This window comes from Lactuca sativa, chromosome 4 (genome assembly GCF_002870075.4).
Source record: "Lactuca sativa cultivar Salinas chromosome 4, Lsat_Salinas_v11, whole genome shotgun sequence".
NCBI lineage: Eukaryota > Viridiplantae > Streptophyta > Magnoliopsida > Asterales > Asteraceae > Lactuca > Lactuca sativa.
In genome coordinates, this window is record NC_056626.2 from 98,565,952 (window position 1) to 98,579,066 (window position 13,115).

A 13,115-nucleotide genomic window follows, 5' to 3' on the forward strand; every position below is an offset into this window, starting at 1 on the left:
TGTAACTCTCACGAACCTTGCGTTGACCCTCAAAACTACATATATTCTTAGGAAATCACTAAACAAGCTTTTCAGACGAAGGAATAGTTATGAATTTTAGGTGACCTAGTTTTCTCTAGTTTTTTTTATATCTGCCTACCTGTTTAAGGCAATTCATGTACTCTATGATTTTCTGTAACAACTTTGTATTCAAACTTCAAGATGGAATACAACTATTGTTTTCTTTATCATTTTATTTTTTTTAATATATTCAATTTCCTAAGATCCATGAACTAAGTCGTGCAGCCCGACATGTTATGCTACCTTGGCCAAGCTGTGACAATCTCGGAGTAATCCCGAGCATTCAAGAGTCAGTGGAACTTTTATCCGATAATGAAGGTGTGGTTGCTTTGACTAAAGAACCAAATGATCATGGGAGATCCAATCATATCGACTGAAAGTACCAATACATAATACATAGGGTTCAAGGGGGCATCTCCTGGTGAAACGAGTTGATGGGTTTTGAGCATAACAAACAATCCTATGTGTACGTGCAACCCTAAATAAGATCTATGTTTTCTCGAATTGAACATACAATATAAACAACAATGTATAAAACCTAGATCTCTAGTACATAATAAAAATACACAATTAGGGTTATGAAACATACCTTTGTTTGTTATGTAGTAATAAAAATCTTAATCCAAGCTTGAAAACCCTTGGTAGCACGTGCCACAAGTGTCGCGCCTCTAATGGATCACACCCAAACCCTAACAACCAAGGAAAATTATATATATATATATATATATATATATATATATATATATATATATATATATATATATATATATATATATATATATATATATAGAGAGAGAGAGAGAGAGAGAGAGAGAGGAGAGGAGAATTTCGACCCTAAGCCTCTTGGAAAAGTAAGGCACGAAATTCTGAATGCTAATGGGTTTATATATGAGTCTACGAAGGTGTTGGATAAGGCAAGTATCTCGAAGATAACCTTAATCCCTTAGCTTCCTCGCTAAGGCATCCAAGGCACCCTTAGAACCCAAGGAAACCCTAGAAAGCATCTAGAATTCGTCCACCCCTTATGGGAGGTTCTAGAATTTTTTAATGCTCAATTATAGAACATTGTCACCTTTAGTCCTCCTACTTTAATTAATCCAATTAATCCCAAAATTAATCTAATTAATTATTAATTAAATACTACAATTTCAAATTAATATATTATTCTCATAATATATTAATAAATAATATATTTTGATTCCTAATTAATTTATTAACCAAATAATAAATTAATCAATCTTCTCTCTCTAAAAGTCATCCTATTCAATTGTCAGGTTTGAGGGCAACCCACAAGGATTGTGCTACCATCAATTCAAGTTTATACGAATTATAGTTATAGTCTTAGACACCTAATCCAACAGTCTCCCACGTGGGTAAGTCTAATAACTATAACTGCCAGTATAACTACCGAATTGACTAGCAAATTGTAGCTACCAAAAGCCAATATCAAAGTCTGACTCAGTCAGTTACGTGTCCTAAGATGCGTGATCAAATATTCATCTGTTCTACAAGATATTGTACGGACATGAGACATGGATTATAATCAATCTCTATCTAAGATTTGTTTCCCAATTTCTAATTCATGACGACTGAAATCAGACTACTAATTGAACACATAAACTCAGTCCAGGCTTGGCCAAGCACTTCAGATGTCGACATCAAATCATTGAGGGTCCCACATATATCACTTTTCCCTTTAGAAAAAAAGGAACATATAAACTTTGACTTATATTCTTGCACTATTAACTCATCAAATCACACACAACAATACGTTTTATAGCATCAAGTTACTCATGCATTTACGTATTATCAATGCACAACCAACTCGTAAACAACAACTCATATATCTCCATTTTAAGAATATAAGATATTATCGTCTCAAAATTACACGTGATAAAATCCATGAAGTAATTCTCTGAGCATGGGTTTATCCAATACTCAAAATACCCATTTTCTAAGTACTCATGAACATTGCAACAAATAATTGCTACATATAATCCCTACAGACAATTTACAATTCAATTAATGACAGTCTTGATTTACTACTTACTTCCAAAAGTATGATCGATTGTGGATGTTTGAATAATCCTATTATCTGGGAAGTAAAACATGCTAAATGAAACACAATAATTGATGGGTTTGAGCCATAAGAACTTTCCTATGTACACATGCAAACCCTAATGCTTGGATCTAGGTTTCTCTAATTGAACATGCAATGTAACCAAGGCTTACAATTCTAGATCTAGTTTAAACAATTGAATCATATCATATGAATTCAGATCTAGAAGAAAACCTTAAGTTGCTTGCTTGGAACTTCTTGTTCTTGGAGCTTAGAGTCACAATTGTCACTCCTCTAGTGGCTTACAAACACCAACTAGCAAGAGGATGATCTTGAGAGAGATAGAGGAGGTGAGAAATCGGCTCTAGGGTTCTTCCTTGCAAGAGTATGGCCAATTTCCCTCACCCAAGGGGTCTATTTATACTATGAGATACTAGGGTTACACCCTTAACCCTAATTGAATAACTTAGGCCCTAAGCAATCCAAAGATCCTCCTAGATATGAGGGTTAGACGATTTTAAGGTATCCTAACCCTAAAATCCATCCACCCTAATATCCACAAGGATACATAGCCCAAAACACAACTATCACACATTTGACAGTTTATGCCCTTTTATTCAATTAACCTCTTTAAGTCACCAAATTAATTCTCAATTAATATATGACTTATATCAATCAAATAATATTATTATTCCTTTAATATATTACTATATTAACAATAATATCTCTTCTCTCTTTACAAATCATCATGTCAAGTTGCTATGGTGAAGGCAACCCAAAAGGACCATGCACAACCGGGTCAAGTACTTACCAAATATAGTTACAGCCTTAGACACTAATCCAAAAACCTAATTAACTATGGTCTCAAAACCATTGAATATAAATAAAATCTTATTATTCAATCAACATTTTAATTAGACTTTATTCATTATATAATGTTTCAAGTAATCAACTAAACCCATGAATTAAATATCAATCATGCCATGTTATAAACATGCATATTATGTCTCTCTATGGTCCTTCCTTTGTAAACAGGTCGATTGGAAACTATTCCAATGATGCTAATTTCACAATTTCAAATTCTTGTTAGTACTAGAATGTGTTAGAGTTCAACCTTAAATGCATTGTCCTTCTATGATGTCAAATCTTTAAAGTCACAGAGACTCAGCCAATGATATTACAAAATGTTCCATTGGAGCTTTGTTACCAAAAACAAATTAAAGTAATGAAGTTTCAAATTCAAGGCACATTTTTTCAACACCTTCCTTGCATTAAAGTTTCTAAATCACATGTAAATTCTAATCATCAACTCCCATTAAGGAAACATTTCCATATTCCCATACGACTCTCAATTCTGAACAAGAGTCACCTCCACTCATAATTATGTCAATATGGTCCATCCAAATACTATATTATACTTCCAACTGTCCACAAGTAACCAATCTTCATTAAACCTCAGACTGTTCTTGACAGTTGTTTAACAACTTTAGTCATACCAAGTTCTAGTCCTTTTTCCTTCTCAATACCCAAGGTATTTGGAAAAATCAGAACAATTGAATATTATAGCATATGTAATCAATCCTATGTCCAAAGCATATAGGACTTGATTCGTTATGTCTTACATAAAGACATGATATCTGACCAGTCTCTTGCTACAATATTTTCATACATCGAATTTCCTATGTTGAATTATTTCAACACAATATTCATATATTTCCAAGACTAAGTTCCATTAGAACCTTCAATCTAAACTTTTAGATTTGAAATGAAGTACAAGTGACCTCTCCCCTAAATCTTTCTGTAGAGAAACAATTTCCAAACTTTGCAATTTGCAAATTTGTAAATTTGAAATCTTTGTATCCTACAATTAGTATTGCCAACTTGCAACACTTAGCATAATAATTATGCTCTCACTAGCTTTGACATGTACCCAGAAATCAACTGGACTTCTAGAAATCAATACTCTTGACTTCCTTACTAAAGTTAGATTTTTGATACGTGATGCTTCGATAAGTCTTCATCTAGACTTCTCAAGCTTATACACCCTCATTAGATACCTCATGTGTGGGTTTAAACCCTTCAGAACTTATAGCTATAAGTCCTGAACAGTCAAATAGTTCATTGTCATTTCTTAAAATTCGAACTATGAAAAATGATGTCATAATCATATTATGAATTTGAGAATGCAATTGACACAACCACTATGCATAATGATATTTACCAAATCTTTAAAATCTACTAGCGAAAGTGTTTCCTCATAATCATTTTAATGAATTAGAGTGAAACCTTTTGCCACCTAGATTTTATGGTGTACATGTTCTTATTCATGTAAATCCATCATATTCAGCCTACAGTCATAAGACAAGGTTTATGATAAAAACCAAATTCAAATTTAGCTTTCATGGACTGAACTTTACTTGTTCTTAATTTCTTGCCTTCTGGTAGCACAAAGTCCTACCATTGCTTCCATGTTGTTAAGCAGTTCACCCATATTGATCAATGTACTTTCGCTGACCAATGTGCTCTGCCTTTTGCAGTCAAATGAGAACCGTAGAACTCATAAGCATTTCCAACCTAACTAGAAGATGCACATAAACAAGAATGTGTCAACTTAACACGATAGGTTATCAACCTCAGGTCGTGTGCTAGTGATAAAGGTTTATTCTCGAATTACTCCTAATTTTTTTCAAGATCAATAAGACCCCCACTGACTGCTTGAGATATAATTTTCTTTCTCAAGGAACATTCTTTGATAAGCAAAAACAAATATTCAAAAGTTAGTGTGGATTCTCAACAAGAAAAACTTCATGAATTGGACTTAGTTTATCCTTCATTTTAACATCACAACTTCAAATTCCTAATGCGCTAGAGTAAGAAAACATTATTACTCCACATTTCATGTGGTGTTATAAACTTAATTAGTACGAAACAAGATTCAAGATATGATTTGTAGTTACTAGAGTATGACTCTTAAATTTTAATTGGACAACGATGTGTGACTCATCTCTTCATTAAACTATTTCAACAATATTCGATTCCTATACTTAGTCAAACAATTGACTAATATGTTCTTTGAGGATCAATTGTGATATAGTTCCTTAATCATTAAGATGATCACAAAACATGATACTAAAGTACTCTCCTTTCTTTTTAGATTGGAGAAACCTGTATCTTTCTGCCTAATAGATTCTTCACTTTGACTCACATAAACATGTGATCAATGAATTAGTCACAATCTTCCAACGATCAAGATTCGCATACATCACGCAATTTAAATTGCATGATTCCAAGTTTCTATCCAATTGAAACTTGGGTGATGAGAATTCCTAAAACACAAGCAACATCTAAAGAACAGAGCTTTGAAAAAGACTTAGTAAATAGAAGGTACTTTTGTACGAAGGACATACTCCATCGATCGTCAATCTCCGCGAACAAAGTTTCTACTCTCTATTCCGATCACACAGGTACCCTTAACAAGATACTACCCAACGTCCAAACTTAATTGAACTAAGCATCTCTTTAAAGTCTTATTTCATCACTTAGCAAGACTACAATGCTTATAACCAACTTTCAATGCTAATTCTATTTTGGCAACACTATCCTAATTCAGTGTAATATTTTATACAGAGTATTAAGTATTAACATATATTTATCTTCTCATTTATAATACTTTTATTAATGTTATCATGTAAGTACATCTTAACACGTGTAGAACCATGTCTGACTCGCATAGCGTATATCATCACATATACATATATCACATATTTCCATATAATAAGTATATAACAAACATATAAACTTTCTACATATATTTAATACTTTTATTAATACTTGTATTATAATCATGTTCATGAAAGGGACTATGAACTCACTTGTTAAAGTGACGACTCGTAATTTTGGCAGTGCTTCGCTCCTAACAATTGTCATTTCCTTTGACGAAACCTAGTAACATTATTACTAAGTTTTAGTCTATTATCTATTGCGACTAATTATTAGTCTAGATTCATCATTAACTTAAAGTCTACTTCAAGATCTATCAAGTAAGGAACAACCAGGTAGGATCATATCGGAGGTAGGGTTCATTTGGTATACGAAGTATACTGTTTGGAAATCTCACTTTAAACACCTCACTAAATCATAGCCAAGACATCATCCCTGTAAGTAGATCAATCAATATAACTACTTGGAAACACTGATAAATATTGTTTATAGGTTCATAATAACGATAATGAACTTAAACATAAGTTATACTTAAAGTATTGTAAGCATAACTCACTTACAAGGGAGTTAAGCAAGGAACCAGGCTCTGCGTGGGTAGAAATTCTGAGCCAAAAATTCTTCTTCTTGGGCGTTTCCATCGCTCCGGGACTCACTTTTAACACCTAGGAGGTGCTAGGGAAACGGTTAGAGGGTTTGGGGAGGTTTGAGATTGAATGGGTTAGAATGGCGTGAGAAATGAAGTGATTTGCGCCTCTATTTATGGGTTGTCTGAAGGACGAACGATGGGCGTTCCCTAGCTGAACATTGGGCGTTCAGTGGCTGCGTGTCAACATCTGGTGGCAAGGCGTAAGGAGCAAGCAGTGGCTCAACTCACGCCATGTGTCTCTTGCTATTACTCCAAAAACTAATTATCTTCTAAAATCTGTAACCTTCACGTACAAGCTCTGTTTTTGACGTTGTTCATATCCACATGTAGGTATCGATGGGATCTAAAACATCCGTTAAGACTCTGTCAGCTAATTTTCACTTTATTTTTAAAGTTATATTTTAACAGGCTTAGACATTTAAAGTCCGTTAAAATTCATAACTTTGTCTTTATATCGGTGAGCTCCTATTAATGAGATCTTAAATTCTCATTTAGTTTGTGTCGGCTAAAAATCGATCGATCTAAAATTCGATTTCCGGGTTGTATATTGTTTTGCAAAATCTTAGAAAAATCATAACTTCCTCTAACGAAGTCAGATTTGGAGGTTCTTTTTATGTTCGTTCTCGGTTTAGCGTATACTACGACTTTCGTTTAGATCACTAAGGCTGAAAAGTAGTTTATTAAAAAATTAATTTTTACAATACGCGGTGTCGTGCCGGTTTTGTCGCAAAACTTCGATGAGTCATAACTTCTTCGTTATAAGTCGGATTTCAACATTATTTATATGTACGGAATCCTTGTGACATATACTGTACATTGCTTAAGATTATTTAATCTAAATAATCTTTTATCAAAAATTCATTTTTAACACTTTTTATCTCTAAATTGATTAGCCCGAATTTGCGGGCGTTACAATTATCCCTCCTTAGAATGATTACATCCCGAAATCATCAATGAGACATGGCTTGTATAATGACTCGATACGTTATCTCTTCATCCTAGGTAATAACCGTAACTCTTATATTCCTTCAAATGAGTATCTAACTCTTGGACTTCTTGACTGCATGCGGTGTTGCATCTTCCACCCGCTCTTCATACTATGTTGGACTTTCAATCGTAAACTTCGAGTTACAAACTCAATCCTTATTGGAGACTCCTGCTCCTTCTTAAATAGACTTAACTCAAGATAAGTTCTTTACTTTGATTACCATAACATACCGATGGGTCATGTTCTATTGACCTCTCATTGTAGGATGCAACACTTAGACTCAGGTCTTTTAGAGTCAAATTCCAGAATGGAATAAACCTTCCTTCATGTTATAATTGGATATAATCACATTGTATCATGTGGTACTTTTAGCTACAAGCTTATTACTTCAACGGCGATCCCGATACTTCTATTGATCACTTCGATTATCTTTCACTTCAATCTTCTGGCTTAAGTTGGATGTTACATCGAACTTGGTCCTTCGAACCATCCAACATACTTATCTTAGTCGGACTCGATTTGATATGACTACTAGGGTTGGAATAACAATCATCTTCTTAGTCATTACCGAAACGATGGTAACGACATACATGAACAAAACAAAATCAATTACTAGCGCCTTAGTAACCTCGTGAGTTTCCCTGATCCAAGTGTGAGTCATGTGCTTCCGGTAGTATAGGCCTTTACTACCTTCCACTCCTACTCATACTTGTCCCAAGTATTAACTCTTATTTCAGCAAGTCATTTTCACAAAAACAATTTTTTAACACATACCAATGTGTCCAAACAATCATAAAATTCTCCCTAGACTCTACTAGGACTTCTTCCATGCGTATCTTCAATCATCAATTCTGCTTCAACTCGGTTGGTGGAGGAAATGTCAAATGATGGGATAACTTCATGGATTGTACCAAAAATCATTCTTTCTACCAATTGAAAGTTTACTTCTCCCATACTAAACATATTATTTATTAGATACATTCTAAAGGTAAGATACCTTTCCTACGTTATCTTCCTATAGGTATCATTCACTATCATCAACTTTCTTATTTACTCTATTTGCTTAGTCTGGTACGAGTCCCTATCATGATGTTCCATACACCGTAATAATTGTTCAAGATGAGAATTTTAAGATAGAGAATGTTTAGACATGTAATCCTCCTTATTACTTCGAAAAGTTACATGCCATCTCTAATACCGTAATTAAACATTTAAAAATCTTAACACATAAAATTTCTAGATCCAGTTGGTAATAGGCCATAGATCCGATCAAATGATAGCATCATAAATCATATAAGGCATCTTCTAAAATAAATCATTTAGCACATAAAATCAATTTAGAAATCTCCCCTAAGTAAGCTAGTGCCCATGTGTAACATTCCGGAATCAGGTATATCTAATTGGTCCTTCTTCTTTCCTCAAGTTGTCATATTTAGCCCTTGGAAATGGTTAAGGGGATATTGAGTATGCTGGTCATACTGAAAAGTACGATGCGCGTACTCATGAGAATGTTCTTGACACGGAGGCAACCTAGTACGCTAGGCGTACCATAGTGTACGTTGGGCGTACTGGGCTCAGACTTGAAATCCTAATTGAGTAATGAGCGCTATATAAGGAACATTATGGCCTCACTTTTAGCCACTATTTCCCAGAGAGCAAACCCTAAATGAGCCCTAACCTTGTTTCTAAGCTTGTATGTGTGTGGTGAAGCCTTAAAGTGTTCTTGTGTACTTCTGAAGAGGAAGAGGAAGCCTTGAAGAAAGGAGATTGGAGTCCAAGCTTCTAGATCTGAGCTAATATGAGTGAGGAGCTTCTCTCAGAGGTAAAAAGCTTCAAACTTTACCTCTCTTTTGTTATGAACATCGTATAGGAGCATTTTACGTTTTAAGTCCCAAAAGTGGAGACTTTACGAGTAAAGCAACTCCATAGAACTTCATCTACCCCATTCCAGTGTAGATTGTGTTATAAATCAATAAAAATCCAATCTTGGACGTTAAGAATGAGTCTTGCATGGGTTAAGAACTTAATAAGGAAAGAGGATAGGTGTTTAGAGTGATTGGTAACCTTTACAGCCATGCAAAGGCTTAAAGGTTTCGACTTTATGGATTAAGTGGCATTAGAATGACCCAATCTAAGAGATAAGTTTATGTCTTAACCGATTTAGACCAAAACTCACGTAGAGTGTGAAACTGGGACTTATGTTGGGCGTAATCCAGTATGTGCAGCGTAGGGGTCGAGTTCCCCGATTCTGGATAGCGCCGGAGTACGCCATGCATACAGAGCTGGTACGCGCCGCATACTCCCTACTGTTGACTTTCGTTGACTTTTAGGGTTTGGTCAACAATTTGACTTTTGGACCGTTGGAGGGGTAAAATGGTCTTTTACCCTTCTGAGAGAACCTAGGAAGGGATTAGTCTAGCCTTTGGATCCGTTATTAATTAGAGGTAATTAATTTATGTGATTAGGCAGAGGCGAGATCAGTATTCGAGTTCGAGTTATCCGAGTTCACCCAAGGTGAGTTTTCTCAGTATACTTTACCTAAAGTGGTAATTAGAGTTGTGTGACAGGGTACCTTATATGTTATTGTATGATGTGATACACTGTATTGTTCTATCTGATTTATGCTATGTATGATTCAGAGTTACAGAGTTAGGACCAGAAGGTCCACAGAGTTAGGGTCAGAGGGTCCACAGAGTTATGGGACTGGAGGGTCCCACTGAGACACATTGACCAGAGGGTCATACAGAGTTATAGCCTTAAGTGGCTAATATGTGTTGTATGTGGTATTTTGGGGAACTCACTAAGCATTTATGTTTTCCGTGTTATGTGATATGTGTTCAGGTACAGTTGAGGATCGCGGGAAGGCGCCGGCATGATTGTACAGACTGGCAGAGGATTATGTTTGAGATTCTGGGATATGTTTTATTTTGATAACATTTGATACACATGAGATTTTGGGAATTTTTATATGAGTTTTACTATGTTTGAAATGAAAAAAATTGGTTTAAAATTTACGTTGTTACAAGTTGGTATCAGAGCTTTGGTTTGAGGGATTCGGGTATACCTTCGGGCGTATCTTGACTCAAACTGAGGATTTGAGAGAATTTTTCAAAAAGAAACGCTTTTAAGAAATAGTAAAAGAGTTCTAGAAAAGCAGAAAGGAGAAGTGTGTACGACCAGCCATCGCCCGAACGGTGATTTCCCAAAATACCCTTACATTATGTGTTAAGAGATATTATGAGATATGTTATGTATGCTATAGTAGGCTAGGTATTCATATTTATGACCAAAGTGGCCTAATTTTGTGATGCCTTAGCCTAGGAGATTACTGCTGCTGTGAGTTGCTATGAGTGAGTGTGGGTAGCAGAGAGTAGCTATTGAGAAGTCTGCTAGGGAGTAGGCTGTGTTCTTAGAGGCATATAGTACTTGCAAGTTAGGATCTTGGGTGGAGGACTTGGGGTGACCACGGATGCCGTGTGGAAGGCAATATTGGGCCGGTACTACTAAAAGCACCAGATCAGTACGCAGTCCAAGTAAGAATCCTTAGGGTGTTAAGGAACAAGTAGGGTTAAGTGATCAAGCGTGAGTATACTCGAGCGAGTCTCTGATTATTTTTGTGCTATGTTTTAGAGACATCAAGGTGGTTATGCGCCACAATGCAGGGGAGCAGCGGTACCACTGATGAGGAGATCCGCATGATGATTCATGATAAGGTGGCTGCGACGATCCGTAAGGCTATTCCAGAGATGTTTGGGTCTATTAAGACCACGCTGATCGAGTCATTCGACTGGCGATACGCTGCTGTTACTAAGGCGGCTACTACTGCAACCACTGCAGTTGTCACTGCTGCCAGACCACAGGGGGTGACTCGTTGCTGTACCAGGAGTTCAGCAACATGAAGCCACTGGAGTTTGATAGGACTCAGGATCCGGTCGCCGCGATGAGATGGATTTCTGACATTGAGGGATGCTTCTATATATGTTCTTTTCCGGAGCATCTGAGGGTATGGTTCACGTTGAACCAGCTTCGCTTGGGGGCCTAAGGATTGGCGGAAGTTTGTGACCGCTCATTTTACTCCTGCAGAGCACACCGCCATGACTTGGGAGAGGTTTACTGTGATGTTCCGAGACGAGTATGTTCCCCCGGTGGAGAGGGAACGGTTAGCTCATGAGTTTATGTCCCTCAAGCAGGGGATAGAGTCTTTGACAGTGATTACGAGGATGTTCCACGAGAAGGCGATGTTCTGCCCTGAGCATGTGTCTACTGAGCAGGCACGCATGAGTCGATACTTGAGCATTCTAAAGAGAAATATCTGGGAGTTCGTGGTGAACTCAACATATCGGTCATTTACTGAGCTCCAAGCAAATGCCCGAAAGAGGGAGATCGAGCTGCAGACTCAGGCTAGGGAGGAGGCGGAGTCTCGGGGGAGGGATCGGTGATCGGCAAAGTCCCAGCCGGCAGCCAAGTGGGCAAAGCTCGCTGATTCGAGACAGGGAACCAGAAGGGCCACACTTGTGGTAGGTGCGGCAAGAGTTACGAGGGGATTTGTCGAGCAAGGTCTTGCTACAAGTGTGGCAAGAAGGGGCACATGGATAAGGATTGCCCCAACGGATTTGCAGTTTGCTTCCACTACAACCATACCGGACATCGGAAGGCCAAATGTCCACAGCTGTTGGGATTAGCACAGGGAGCATCGTAGTTATCTGCCCTTACTACCATGCGAGCTACCGAGAGTCGGCCAGTGAAGGTTGAGGCACCGAAGGCTCGCGGCAGAGCTTTCCTGCTGACAGCGGAGGAGGACCGCGCAATACTTGATGTTGTAGCCGGTATGTATTCTTTTACTTACTCTGTTGATAAGATGTAATGTGCTTATTTTGTGATATGTGTAGGTACTTTTCTTGTGAGCTTTGTACCTGCTTTTGTGTTATTTGACTTGGGGATGAGTCGATCTTTCATGTCATTAGCGTTTATCCATCACATAAGTATCCGACGGGAGGCATTGAGTCGACCTCTGTGAGTTTCTATAGCTGACAAGTGCGCGGTTTTTGCTACTGATGTGATATAAGGATGTGTACTCGAGATTTTCGGTGTTGAGTTCCCGATTGATCTAGTACCAATTGCAATGGAGGATGTCTGTGTCATCGTGGGCATGGATTGGTTGAGTCGATTTGGAGCCATCATAGACTGCGAGTGTCAGTTGGTGACCATACGAGACCTTAGTGGAGGAGTGCTTACGGTATATGGCGAGGGTACCTGATCTGGATCAGCATTTTGCTCTACTTCCAGAGCGAGGCGGAGTCTACAACAGGGTTGTAGGGGTTTTGCGGCATATGTGACGGATACACGAGTTACCGCCGAGATATCGAGTTCGGTCGATGAGGTCCAAATAGTGTGTGATTTCCTGGATGTCTTCCCCGAAGAGTTGTCGGGTGTGCCTCCCGAAAGTTAGGTGGAGTTCTGTATCGATTTGTTTCCAGAGGCAATGCCTATTGCCAAGGCACCTTATTGCCTTGCGCCACCGGAGATGCAGGAGTTATCTTCGCAACTTCAGGAGCTGTTGGGGAAGGGATTCATCCGACCGAGTAGCTCGCCGTAGGGAGCGCCGCTCCTTTTTGTCAGGAAAAAGGATGGTTCACACCAGA